The following is a 13,174-nucleotide window of genomic DNA, read 5'->3' as shown; positions in this document are numbered from 1 at the left end:
TTGACCCCCGGCTATCTTCATAAACATGTCTAACAAGGCCTTGACCTCCGACCGGGAAGTACAAGGTCACTCAGGTGGGAGTCGCACTGGATGGCCGTACAGCACAAGACCAAATGACTGTTACGACCCAGAGCAACGGTGTTATGACCGTGAGCAAGACTATTTGTTACAGGGCTGAGATGACTGCAGTTAGGGCAAAGGCTACATTCAGAGATAAGTGGGTGAAAACAATCTTTTGCTTACAAAAAAGGGCAGTCACACAAGAGACAATAGGGTGCTATTTACACCTTTTTTTAATTATATCTAATAAATACTTTCAGTCGTATTAACCAGTCAGTATTATCAAATGAAGAGTTTCATTCCAAAATGGTATGAAAATAAAGCACATTATGGCTATTGAACTATTAAAGTTATGTCTCATCTTAAAACAAATTAATTGACTGACTAATGAATTTCATGTTTTTTTAAATCCAAAATAGCAGCATAATGTTTTGGCATGAAACCCGTCAATTACACAGAACAGATACAGAATTAGGTCACATATTGCTTAATGAAAATTCAGCACTATTTTTGGTGGGTAAGTGTGGATGAAAGAAAATGACAAAAATGAAACCAAGTCAAGTCACATTTACATTCAACAAAATCAATTAAATCAGTGAAGTTATTACAAAATCAAGACGCAAAAAGTAGTTGAAATCAGGATCATGAAACCTGAGTGACATTTGCACCAAGTCTGAACATCACCACCATCCGGAAAAAAAGATGAAGACCCGTTCAAACTGTGGAATGAAATACATAACAACCTCTAACAACCTCTAGCCTCTTGCGGTAGCTTTCAGGTTAGAGAGGCAGGCTTGTGACTATAAGGTTTCAAAATAAGAAAATGTGGATGGGGAGAAGGAATGAGTAATACTCTCCCTCCCTCAACAACATCTGCTGAGGTGCCCTTGAGCAAGGCGCTGAACCCCCAAACTCTTCCAGTGGAGTAAAAGACTGTGATTGCACCGTGCAGCTCCCAGGTGTGTGTGTGTGTGTGTGTGTGTGTGTGGAACTGTGTGAATGTGAAGCAGAGCGTTGCTGGAAAAGAGCAAGACTGCTCAGTCAACTTCCCCTTGCTAAATTAAACCAACAAAAAAAACCACATGCTAACCCAGAGTGTGTAGATGTGTGTGTGTGTGTGTGTCTCTCAACAGTCTCAGTATATTCCATTTAATCTCACCTTGACATTTCTCATAAATGAAGTTGAGTCTCTCTGTCCCTGGAAGGCTTACCCTGAATTCCTCCTCAGTGTCCAAGGCCCCTGCAGCTCCGCACTTCTCCATTGCACCTCCAAAGCCTTCGGCCCACTTTTTGTACTTCAGGCCCTCATTACTCACCCAGAAGCAGGATTCCAAGGTGCAGGTGTAGTAGAGGCCCAGTCTGGCACTTCTGGCCCTCTGGCTGACCCGCTGCTGTCACCAGGTCACTGTATCTCTCTCTGCAGAACAGTCCACAGCGTCTTCCCAGGTATATTTCCCAGTGATCGGGACCAGATATCTGCATGTAAAGGACAAAACAGAGATGTTTTTCTCTACTGCCAGAGTCAAACTATCCATCGTTGAATTGAGTAGACGCTACAAGCGGCCATCTTTTGCTTCCAATCAGTGATCCAGTCATTAATTTTGGTAGCAAGGGTAATTTCTTTTACACCAGTTTGTTGAGTCCAGTCAGTTTGTTGGATACCCAGTTCACCAACAACTTTAAACTTTATAATTTACAGTACAAAGTTCAACTTGCCATCATAGCACGCAAAACTTTTTCTCTGTTCATCTTTTGAATTTCATGACTTTCTCTGCTCTCAGTCTGCTTCCTCACAGTAACCAGGTCTGTACGGTGCTCTCTCACCCTGTATTTCTCTGATGCTGTTTCTGATTAGGATATAAAATGTTTTCAGTGCTTAAATGAAGCTGATTTACATTTACATTACATGTTACAATTACATGTGCTGTGTTGCCTTTAGTTATGATTGAGCGGGATATACAGCATGTGATTGCGGCACTCTGTGTTTCGTTTCCCATTGAACCGTCTTCCATTATCTCCCATCAATGGACAATTCTCAAAAGTACCCTCATACTTGTTTGGTTCACTGTGTTTGCAATTTCTATAGTGGGTTTCCCCTTTCCTGTGGAAGTGCCTGCCACTCTAAGTCCACTGCCAATTGTCCTACAGCAAGAAAATAGATAAAAAGGATTCCTGTTAACAGACTTGAAAGCAGCAACTGTGCAAGATAGAAAACAAAAGTTACCAGGCCATGTCAGATGTGAGAGGAGTTTGTAGTATCTGCTGCTTTCTGTGTAGTCTACTATGCTTCTTGGTCCTTCAGTGTCACTCTTCCACTCTTCCACTTAGATATAATGTTCTGTAGACTTTCTATCTCTGTCTCCTATCACAGAAAATGCAATTGTTTCATTGCTATAGAATATATGGTATAGGCCACTTTTAATGCTAATGCTTTTAAAGCCTTTCCAGAGAGGAAGGAGAAGGTTTTCTAGAAATCCCTTCTAAATAAAAGCTATTTCCAACATTTTAGAGGTTTTGTCCTCATTTTTCGTAGTTGAAGAATATAATACATTAGCCTTGCGTAGTGGACAGCCGTGGATGAAACACTCAATATGCTGAAAATCATGATGCGTAAAAGAAGTGTGTATCTCATTATTATTTTACCCTTGTGGCAAGTGGAGGCGGGGCCAATCAGCAACACCTGATCCAGATTTAACGTTTGCACTGGTCATGGAATTTCTGGACAGGGAAAGCCAGGGAAATTAATAAATTCTCTGTGGGAAATCAGGAAATATCAGGGAATTTAACCAATGGATTACAGGAATATACTACCAGAATGCTTATTTTACAACTTGTTTCACACATTCATTGAATTAGATGGTGGTTTTCAGCTGTTTTTATTAATTGTATGACCACTTCTCCATAGCAAGTCCAACTGTAGTGGAAACCAGACTGTTTAACCCTTTGGATTTTTTAAGTAGAACATTTACAAACCAAACATATTTTAGGTCATCAAGCCATCATGATTTAGTTATGGAAAGAAAATCACAGCCATACTGGATACCCTGTCATAAATTGCCTTGTTTTATTAGTACTAGTTTGTCATTCAGAAAGTGAAAGGACACTTATTTGAACTTTCCCCATCGCCCTTGTTCCTCGGTGCTAAACCCTGAATAAGCTTGAGGTTGTGACTCAAGACCAGTTGATTCGAGAAATTAAGCCATCTTATACCATGTAAACCAACTGGAATTCACACAACACACACAACACATTAAATGCCATGTGTATACGTTCAGCGTTGAGGCTTACTCAGGGATATAGGGTGTTTGGAGATCAAAACATTAACCTCTTTAAGTGTTTTAATCCTATTGGTTGTTTGCTACATCGGCGGATAAACTGGTCTTAACACCACTGGGTTGTGACCATCGTAAGTAAGGGTGAGTAAATAAAGAGTTACAGTTGCCCTCAGATCACTGTGCTTTATGTTAGTAAAACCTGCTGTAATAATCCTTCCATGCTGTTGCTAATGGAGATTGCAGGGGTAATATTTACCACCACATCTGATGATTGTATTTGACTCATGCCATTTGATTTAACAATTAATTACCTTAAGCCATGCTGGAATTTGAAAATCAAAAGTGGAAGAGGCAAGCTGGAAATGAGCGCTCTACTGAGTTACTGTAACTCAATAAGTTAGTGTAGGAGTTTTTCCAGGATGTGTTTATGCCAGAGCGAGGGAATGTGTCAGGAGGCTAAGATGACCCTGACCTTTCTCCTGAGCCGATCATACAGCGAGGCCACAACCCCCACCACACCCCCTTGACCTGAGCCCGGCCAAATACAGATTAGCTTGCAACATAGCACGCAATACAAAACTTAACAGAAGCCATGTGCACACACACACACACACACACACCCAAACATACAAACACATACAACTGAAAGAGTGGCGTAGTTGTATCACAATACCTTTGATTCTGAGATCACGCGAACAACTAAAATCAGAGGTAATAACAGAGAGAGCTTTGGTGAAAAAGCTTAAGTTGATTAAAATATACCTGCAGGCGTTCAGACACACAGGATGAGCACTCAGCTTCTATTCTATATTGTTAATGTGTTCATCCTATTTTCTCAAAGACAACACCAACTTTCACTTCATTCTGACAATAAACTTGCCAATCCCTGGTCTGTCCTCTTGAATAAGTGAATATCGGCAGCTACAGGCCTCTACTGGCTGCAGTCTGAGGGAGGCAGATAAGATGGGTAGAAGGAGTTTCATTCTCTATAGTGTATGGTAGGACTCTCCCCTGTCAAAACTAACAACTTTCTAAAAGGTCCAGTGCAATGAGAATCACATTTCCCACTGTCATGGTATTGTTTAACAGAGGGCATGTTAATGTAAAGTTACCCAACATGTTATAACTGTCAGTGTTGTGGAAATCTGACACCCTTAGAGAAACTATCCCTCTGGTTGTCAAAAGAATCAAACCACTTTAGATATCCAATCTACTTTCTGGTGGAAAAAAAACATAAGATAAACTCAGATTTCTCTGATTGGTTGACAGTATGCATAGTTAATGAAGTACCCCATAGTCTGTCAGACATTAGCCAGCTGGCTGCTTGCCAAACTAACCAAACTCAGATGCTTCGATTATTGTATTGTTGAGTCCCAAAACTGGTTATTTGTTCCCCAAATATAAAATATTCATATTAGAGGAAGGATTAGACTCTCAGTCTGTCCTTCAAGCTTTGTCTGCTTTTGGAAGGAGGATCTCAGCAACTAGCAACTGTGTGTGTTGACAGTGTGAAAGAGAGTGAGGAGGAAGGCAATTGAGAAATTGTCTTGGTGGTTGGCGAGAGCTGTGTAGGCTGGTGTAAAATGATAATAATGCAGTTATTTGCAATTTCTCACTTCTCTGCTTATCTTGAACACGCATATTATTTTTCAACAGACCACAAAACTTAAGTGAACGAGATGGGCAAACAGAGAAGGGAGCTGGTCTGTGTACAGGTGTGTGAGGGAGACTGAGACAGAAGGAGGCAGAGAGAGAGATCTGTTGATAACCTCTGGCTCATTTGGCATGGAAGTTGGCATTAGTCATTTGAAATATTTCATGATTTTCACAGTAGGGTTGTTTTTCCGTTGGCCAACAAGAATGATGGCCAACAAGAAATCGGTGGTGCTGAGCATGCTAAGAGGGCCACAGCCTCTCATCCTACTGAGAATTGACTGAGCATAGAGAGATGGTCACTAAATCCATTATGACAAATTAGATGCACCATCAAAAACTGACACTTCTCGCATCAGAAATCCATACTGTAGCAAGCTTTTCCTTACTGAATAAAAATCATTGCACTGGATGTGTTGTTTGACTATGTCCTCCTACATGTCTGCCATGTAATTGGTGAAGAAGAGTCCACTGGCCTTGCTGTGAGGCTGCTGAATTAACCAGGATGGAATGGATGTAAATTAAGTCCATGACCTCTACAACCCCATACTGTCTAAATCCAGTCATTCATTATAAATGCATGATCTCAAAGAAGCATTTGAAGCTGTATTCTGCACTGTGGGTCATCTTCCTATACAATAAAAGGCCCTTTCCAAGCTATAGGCTAGTATTGCATGGCAGCTGTAGCATTCTGTGTGTATATAGTATTTTGCACTACTTCCCAACATGCTCTGTCTACCACATACGGTTAACAGAGGAAAAAGATGTAAAGATGTAAAGCTTCCTATAGAAATAAAATCAGTCCTTAGTTATTTCTAGTTAAAAGTATACAATTGGAGCAAAATCAAATGTACTGTCTTTATACTTGGGGCATATGGCTGTATCATATGATTTTGCATGAATGGTCTATGTGTAAATGTGACATAATGATTCCATCTGTAGAGCTTGGCTCTCGTGCGAGGCCCGATCACGATCTCGGCATGATCGGAAATCTGATGTGTCTCGGATGAAGCCAAACATGGTGCTTCCTCCTCCTCCTCCTCACTTCCACCTCCTCTTCCTCCGCTGACATTCACCTCCGTGTGCGGCGTCCACTCAGAGACACACGCGGAGATAGCGTGGTGGTGGATGAATGAGAGGAGAACAGAACGCCTACACAGCGGAGCGGAGGAGTAGAGAGGAAGAGTGGACGTCACGGCAACAGAGAGTGCGTGGGCACAAGAGGAAGAGTGGGAGTGATGCTGTGGGAGGCATTCCAGCATAACTCTCAGTCTGTCTCTTCTCTTTATTCATATCATTCATATTCCTCTTCATCTTCAAAATGGCTCTTGATTCTTCTCTCAGTCCCTTCCTTTTCATTTAAGGATATAAAACACACATTTTGCCACAATTTCCATACAATTCCCCTAGTGTGAAAAGAGACATGTCCCTCTATCTTGGCTGGAATCTCATGGGTATGCTCCATACCCGTTCACCACAACACTGCTATCTGCATTTTAAATGGCACTTCACAACTAACACCCCAAGGAGTCCCGTGTTGAGTGCTTAAGTGTGTGCGCTTGTATGCACGTGTGTGTGTGTGTGTGTACATCATGATCAATATCTCCCCTCACCCGGCCACTCCTTGTGCCGCTGCCTGTCCTTCTGCTGACCAGACCGCAACAGAGGAGAGAAGAATCCTGTAGAAAGATGCTGACTCATCTCTCTCAGGAAGACACAAATAGACAAGGAAGAGAAGAGGAACGGGGAGTTGCAGGAGAAAGAAAACTCCAAACTGACAGTGAACTGAACTGAGTAGAAGGGGAAGCGGATGGATGTGGCGGTTTGAGTGTCCTGAGACTTCTGAGATACTGGAGAAGATATTCAAATTCGCTAATAGCGTTCTTAGAGTGTAAGCTATAGCAGGGAGAAGAGTGGCTTTTAGGACAACGCGTGCTTTGTGCTAAAAAGACTGGCATCCGTGAAATACATAAAGGTCTGCTTGGCCCTTCTGGACCGTTACTACCATCAGATGGTTGGCAGACAGACCGTCCATGTCTAGTACTGGTGCTGCCTCTCTTTCTCTGTCCCTCCTTTCTGTCCCTGGAAACAGAGGGGGCAGTGCCACATGGAAAGAGAGGGGGGGTCAAAGCATGCATCTATAAAATGCTGATATGATGTGTAATATACAGGTGAGGTAAGGTCATGAAACACTTGGTGTGTGGGGGGAGTCAGGATATTCAGAATCACTATGAAGGAATACAAAAACATGCAGGAATTTGACTTCTGTATGTTTTTAATGACAGTTTACATTAGCTCATATAGTCAAGATGGACATCACTGCCCATACTGATGGCATTAAAGATGAACAACTTTAATGTCCTCTCTTCACCCATCTGGTTGTCCATGCAGAGTCTGAGATTACACATCCCACATCTACCACCCCTTCCCCGAACAGCCAATGGAGCAATCTGGCTTTGAAGTCTTGCCTGTCAGAAATGCTAATGGGGAAATCAAACAGTCTGCTTGATTAGTATGTACAGAAAGTAAAAGAGGAATCCTTTTTATGGCTGTCTGGTGTGTCCTAAATTAATTTCTCTGCACTCGTTGCTGCTGAGCAGTGGACAGAGCATCTGCTCTTGGTTCTGGGGCAACACATGGAGTATGGATGTATGGATGGTAGTTTTTGGTTGGACATGTTTGTGGTGTCAGCCTCAGAGAAAAAAGTACAGATTCTGTGCAGTCACAGTTTCATCACGATGAGGTATAGTGATTAGGTATTGTTCTTTCTGAATACGAAAAGAGGATTGTGGGAGTTGTGTGAAAATTCGCAGCTGAGGTGTGAAGATGCATGGTTAAAATTACATTTTCACAAGAATACAACTTTTACTTCCTTTAACTAATTAGATACTGCATCAGAAAAGAAAAGACACAATTTGTAGAAAATTATTCTCTCAAAAGATGTAAGCTAATGAAGTTTGACAGCGCACAGATACAGAGGAGTGAAATGTCTCACCCCTGACTGACTGACCTGCAACAAACTGATGGCAACACTCTTTCTTCATCTTTTATGGTCTTTTCACATCATAATGTAAATTACAAACTAATGATTATTAAAGTATGTCTTGAGAAGGAATGCACAGTTGGTCATGTATGACTCTGCCATCTGTCTTCATGTCACTACCTCATGTGAAAGGTTGGAGTAGAGGTCTTAGCTCACTGCACAGTACGCACTGGCTGCATCTAAAAGACTAGGCACTAACTTACATTATCATTTACATAGCAGACACATCTATATTAGTACATCACACTTAGTAAATAACCTTTTACTGTTGTTCATGCTAAATTACCTCAGTTAATATTACGAGCTGGATGCATGCGTATCTCTCTGACTCGGCTGCTTCATTTGCATGCTGAGTGAAGTCATCACTTACCTCTCTCCATGAAGTCAAGCACCATTAACAGACGTGCTCCCACTAAAGCAAGCCTAATTACACCAGATGAAAGGGCCGAATGTGCTAAAGCTAACCAGCTAGAGCTGCTAATGCTGAGGATCTCAAACAACCAAGTCTGTAGATGTTAAGCTCAACAACCAGAAAAAGACCAGTGAGGAAAGCAACGGCAGTTGTAACACCATTCTTCAATAATACCACCATATTTTCTGTATTGTACACTGGATAACAGGCTGCTCTGAATTTCTGAGTAAAGCTATAAGTATGCCTCATTGTCGTGTGTCTATGAGTTGTGCCCCTGGTTATCAGATTATATTTGTCTACTGTGTTGTTGTTTGTTCTTGAGTGGAAAGCTGTAGTGTTGATTTTCTCAGCAGCTGTTGAATTATTGAACAAGGCTATCATCGCACCAGCAGACCAAGTATTTACAATACTATTAGTGTTGTTGTGGTGTTAATGGGCCCTTCCATTAGCCTTTGTGAAGGCCATAGTAACACCTGCATCAACAAAACACACACACAAACACACACACATGCACACGCACACACACGCACACACACACACACACACACACACACACACACACACACACACTCTGTCGCACAGTTGTTCTGGGGGGACCCTTGTGGGAGTTGGTTGTTTTTCAACAGCGGTCTGAGCCCGTCAGAAAATGTGCTTACACCATCGCGACACATGCTGGCTCAACAGTATTACAGAGCGCGGCTGTCCTTCAACGTCTCAGGAGACTCCAGATTAAACAACACACAATCACATACACAGGCCCTATGGCGACAGGCAGATTGAAGGATGGAAGTGAGCTCTAAAGTCTTTGCCTTCCTTGGTTACCTTCTGTGTGTGTGTGTGTGTGTGTATGCATGTGTGTGTTTCTGACCTTTATATTTATGTGATCCGAGTCGCTCCCATCACCATGGGCTATGAGGGAACAGCTGAGAAGAGACTGGTAACTCTGCTCCTCTCCAGAGAGATGTGGGACGTCTCTGGCCTTTCCCCTGTAGCCCATGTTTAGAGCCTCTACCCCCTGACTCCTCTGCTCTTCTGTCACCTGACCAGCAGTTATGTAACGCAACACAGTGGCAACAACAAGATTTACCGGCATTTGGATCACTCTCTGCCAAACCACCCCTATCATCTCACACACAACTCACACACACACACCTCTTCCCAAAAGAGGATTTTTTGTTTGCCCTCTGCACCCAAGAGTTTGTGTTGGGGATTATAGATTTGTTGCCAAAAACGCACACATACACACACACCTAAAATTCATAGACGTTGGCGATGAGCTACTTGGATGACCTTTAAACCCGATGCTGCCATCTAATGCCTTTATCTGCTTTATTTGTCTTTTCTTCTCAGGTTCTCCTCCTAAACGACAGCTGATCTGTGTACACCCACATCTCTGTTTGTCTCTCTCTCTCTCTCTCTCTCTCTCTCTCTCTCCCTTTCTGTCCCTTGTTGCCGTCTTGATTTTTCTTGTTTCTCGGCTTCTGTCATCAGGTGTCCTCTGATCTGGAGGATCCATTGTGGACAGATTAAGAGGCCAGGCTTATCATCACAATCATCTCTCCATTTTCTCCTTTTTGGATGGGAGGTGGGAGGGAGGGCTGCTCCTTTGATCTTAATCAGCGGATCATATTCCATACGGAGCAAGAGCCAGAGTGCTTTATTGTTGCTAGTGTATGTAATGCTACGCTGCTGAATAACTCCTTTCCTGACTGAAAGTTCCCAAATGAGTTGAATCGACGCTGACAGACCCATGCTGTGTCTAGTCTATATTTATTAAAGGTTGACAGAGCGTAACTAAAGAATAGGCATTGCTGTTGATGAAGACAAGTGAAACAGTGGAGGACACTGGGAAAGCCTGACATCTCAGCGCTGTCACACATGAAAGCTCAGCTCATCAACCCTACCAACCCATTTCTTACATTTCAAAGCTCCTCCCACACACCCTCCCACACACCATCTCTGTCAAGGCCCATCTCATGGTGCCACAACCTACGAGAGCACTCTCAGGTGCCAAAGGCGCCTCACATGCAAATGTATGTCTAATAATTCCCTCCTATATATCCTTTCAAGATGTAATGTATTCTATACACAAGGGCGCCCATGCGTTGGGCAAATGTCTCCTCTCTATACCAAGCTTCTGTGGTTTCTACCCGCCTTTCACACACAATCACGGCCTTTTCTACTGTTGTCTAGGCTGTTTTTGATTGGTCTTGGTGGGAATTTTGTCATATAAGGCTTACTGGAACACATCATCCTTATCAAATTAATGCAGATGGACTCACTTCACATGTCTTTTCTAGGTCTACCTATCACATATGCATGCATACTGTATATGAGTTAAGATACCCCCCCCCCCCCACACACACACACACACACACATGAATATACACAGACTTACAGATATGCATTCATGCATGCGCAGGTATTCATTAACCAGTCTCGCTCTTACCAGTCTAGCTGAAACCCCATTAAACACAGAATGGAGCGATTGGAACGTTGGTATGTAAATGTATGTAAATGGAGACCTCTCCTACAGCGTCAGTCTCACTGAGCGCTAACAGACATCATTTTGAGTAGTGCGGTAGCTACAGTATGACAGCCTCAAAGTCATGGCCCCGGGCTTCCTGCCCCCTCCAGTCACGCCGTTTGAGGGAATTTCATTATTCACCGTGTTCCTCTCCCAGCCCTGTAACATAATGATTATATCTGAAATCTGGAATTCTGCTTAACGTATGTGCAATTAGCCCTTGTCTTAATCAATTATGGTAATCTAAATTAAACCAGGGATTCATTATTGATCGAATAATCAAGATCTTAAGGCTTCTGTCTGACCTTTTTCCTTGCACAAGGGATAACATGCCTGAAAGTCAGCACCTCTGCAGATATATAGCAGAAGAGCTCAACAGCACCTTTATCCCTACACTGCTGGATGTATCGTGTTTAAAAACTGTTAAAGTAGTAATAAATCTTTCTATTATCCAACTTACTTTTGCATAAGTTTTATTTAATCTTAGAATACAGTGTGTAATGTTGAAGAGAATATCTTCGATGTCAATATTTGAATATCTGTGGGTGGATTCAACGTCTTGTAGGCTATCTATAAAAGTTGTGACACGGATGGATTGAGAATTATTTCAAGCCTCCGGTGGTTCAGTTTTTAGTTCTTCCGACTAAATCACGTTGCAAAGCAATTCTGGTTTGCTGGATGGAACTGTAAAGCATTGAGCTGCAGATCTATCAGGAAGTATTGGGGAACGCTGAGGTCTTGCAGCTTTAAGATTTTAAGATCTAGATTTGTAAACCTTTGTATTAAGATGGCTTGGGTTGGGCCCAGAACCCAAAATACTGGTGAAAGATGAACAGTTTTCTTCCCCAAACCTTAAACACATATTTTCTAAGGTTGATGATGGCTAGGTGTGTGAAGATGCTTTGTACCCATACTGTTGATTCTCTAGGAGGGGCGGGGTGCGGACGACCCCAGCTGGCTGTCCCACAGGGGGTGTCCAGTGCCTGAGGAGGACATTTCCTCTGTCTTCTCTGTTGATCAGTCCTCCTCCTCCTCTCCTCCTCCTCACATCCTCCCACCCCCATGGCTGCCAGAACCACTCCACTACTCCACTACCCAATCACACAGCCAGCCTCTGATTGATGATAGTGCTAGTAGACAGGGTATTTTACACAACTACATGATACACATACATGATCTCCACCCACCGCCCACTCAAACAGGTTCGCAGAAACATGCTGCAGAAACTCACAGACATGCAGCATGGAGACCATAACCTCCAAGAACAGCTATTTCTCAGTATGGAGAGTCTGGGTTCAAGCAAACCTATTTGATTCAGCGTAGAAGTGGAAGACAGAGGGAGATCATTCTTAAGTGTTAAATATTTCAGAGCTGCAGCCCTCTGAGCGGCGAGGGGGAGGGAGGAGAGGAGAGAGGGTGGGGGAGGAGGAGTAGAAGTGAGAAAGATGAGGGAGGAGAGGGCAGAACGATATAAAACTCCATCCTTCTCATTTCAGTGTAGACTTCATTACATATTCATGTGATGGAGCACCCAGTGCGTGTGCGTGTGTGCAAAACCAGTTCAGCCAGTGATCATACATATTACCTATCACATCCATTTTAATTGCACACGGCCATGCTAGATAGTGGGGGTGGGCTCATATCAATAATTCTAATAATACATGAAACCAAATATGCTCATTCTTCAAATTATTTGGTTGAACGTGCACTCTGGGGTGTTGGATGAATGTATGTATGTATGTGCGTGAGTTTGTGTCTGGGATATGTTATTATGACTGATTCTTTCATTAGGAGAGCTTGTGTGTATGTGCAGGCATGTATGTGTTTGTGTGTGTATGTATGTGTGTGTGTGTGTATGCTCATGTGTGCCCCACTGTCTCAATTTAGATTTTCATTACAGCCCCAAATGTCCAATTCATTAGATATCATATGTCCTGACTCGTAGCACGTTGCACTTCTGATAAATATGATTACTGTTCTGTTGTGTATGTATGCGAGGAGCGCTCAGCAAATCATTTATGGTGAATTAATTTGATGTACCATGACTAATAACGATTTAATAACACTACAAACCATGGAAGATTAATATAAAAAGCCCCAAACGATTGTACGGCAAGCCAGTAAATTTCCACCTTATCCAGAATGCTGCTTTCATGCACATGGTACTGAACAATGAGAAAGTAAGTCAGAACCTGAATGATAAC

The sequence above is a fragment of the Centroberyx gerrardi genome, chromosome 10, assembly GCF_048128805.1.
Source record: "Centroberyx gerrardi isolate f3 chromosome 10, fCenGer3.hap1.cur.20231027, whole genome shotgun sequence".
Lineage (NCBI taxonomy): Eukaryota > Metazoa > Chordata > Actinopteri > Beryciformes > Berycidae > Centroberyx > Centroberyx gerrardi.
This window is presented reverse-complemented; position numbering follows the sequence as displayed.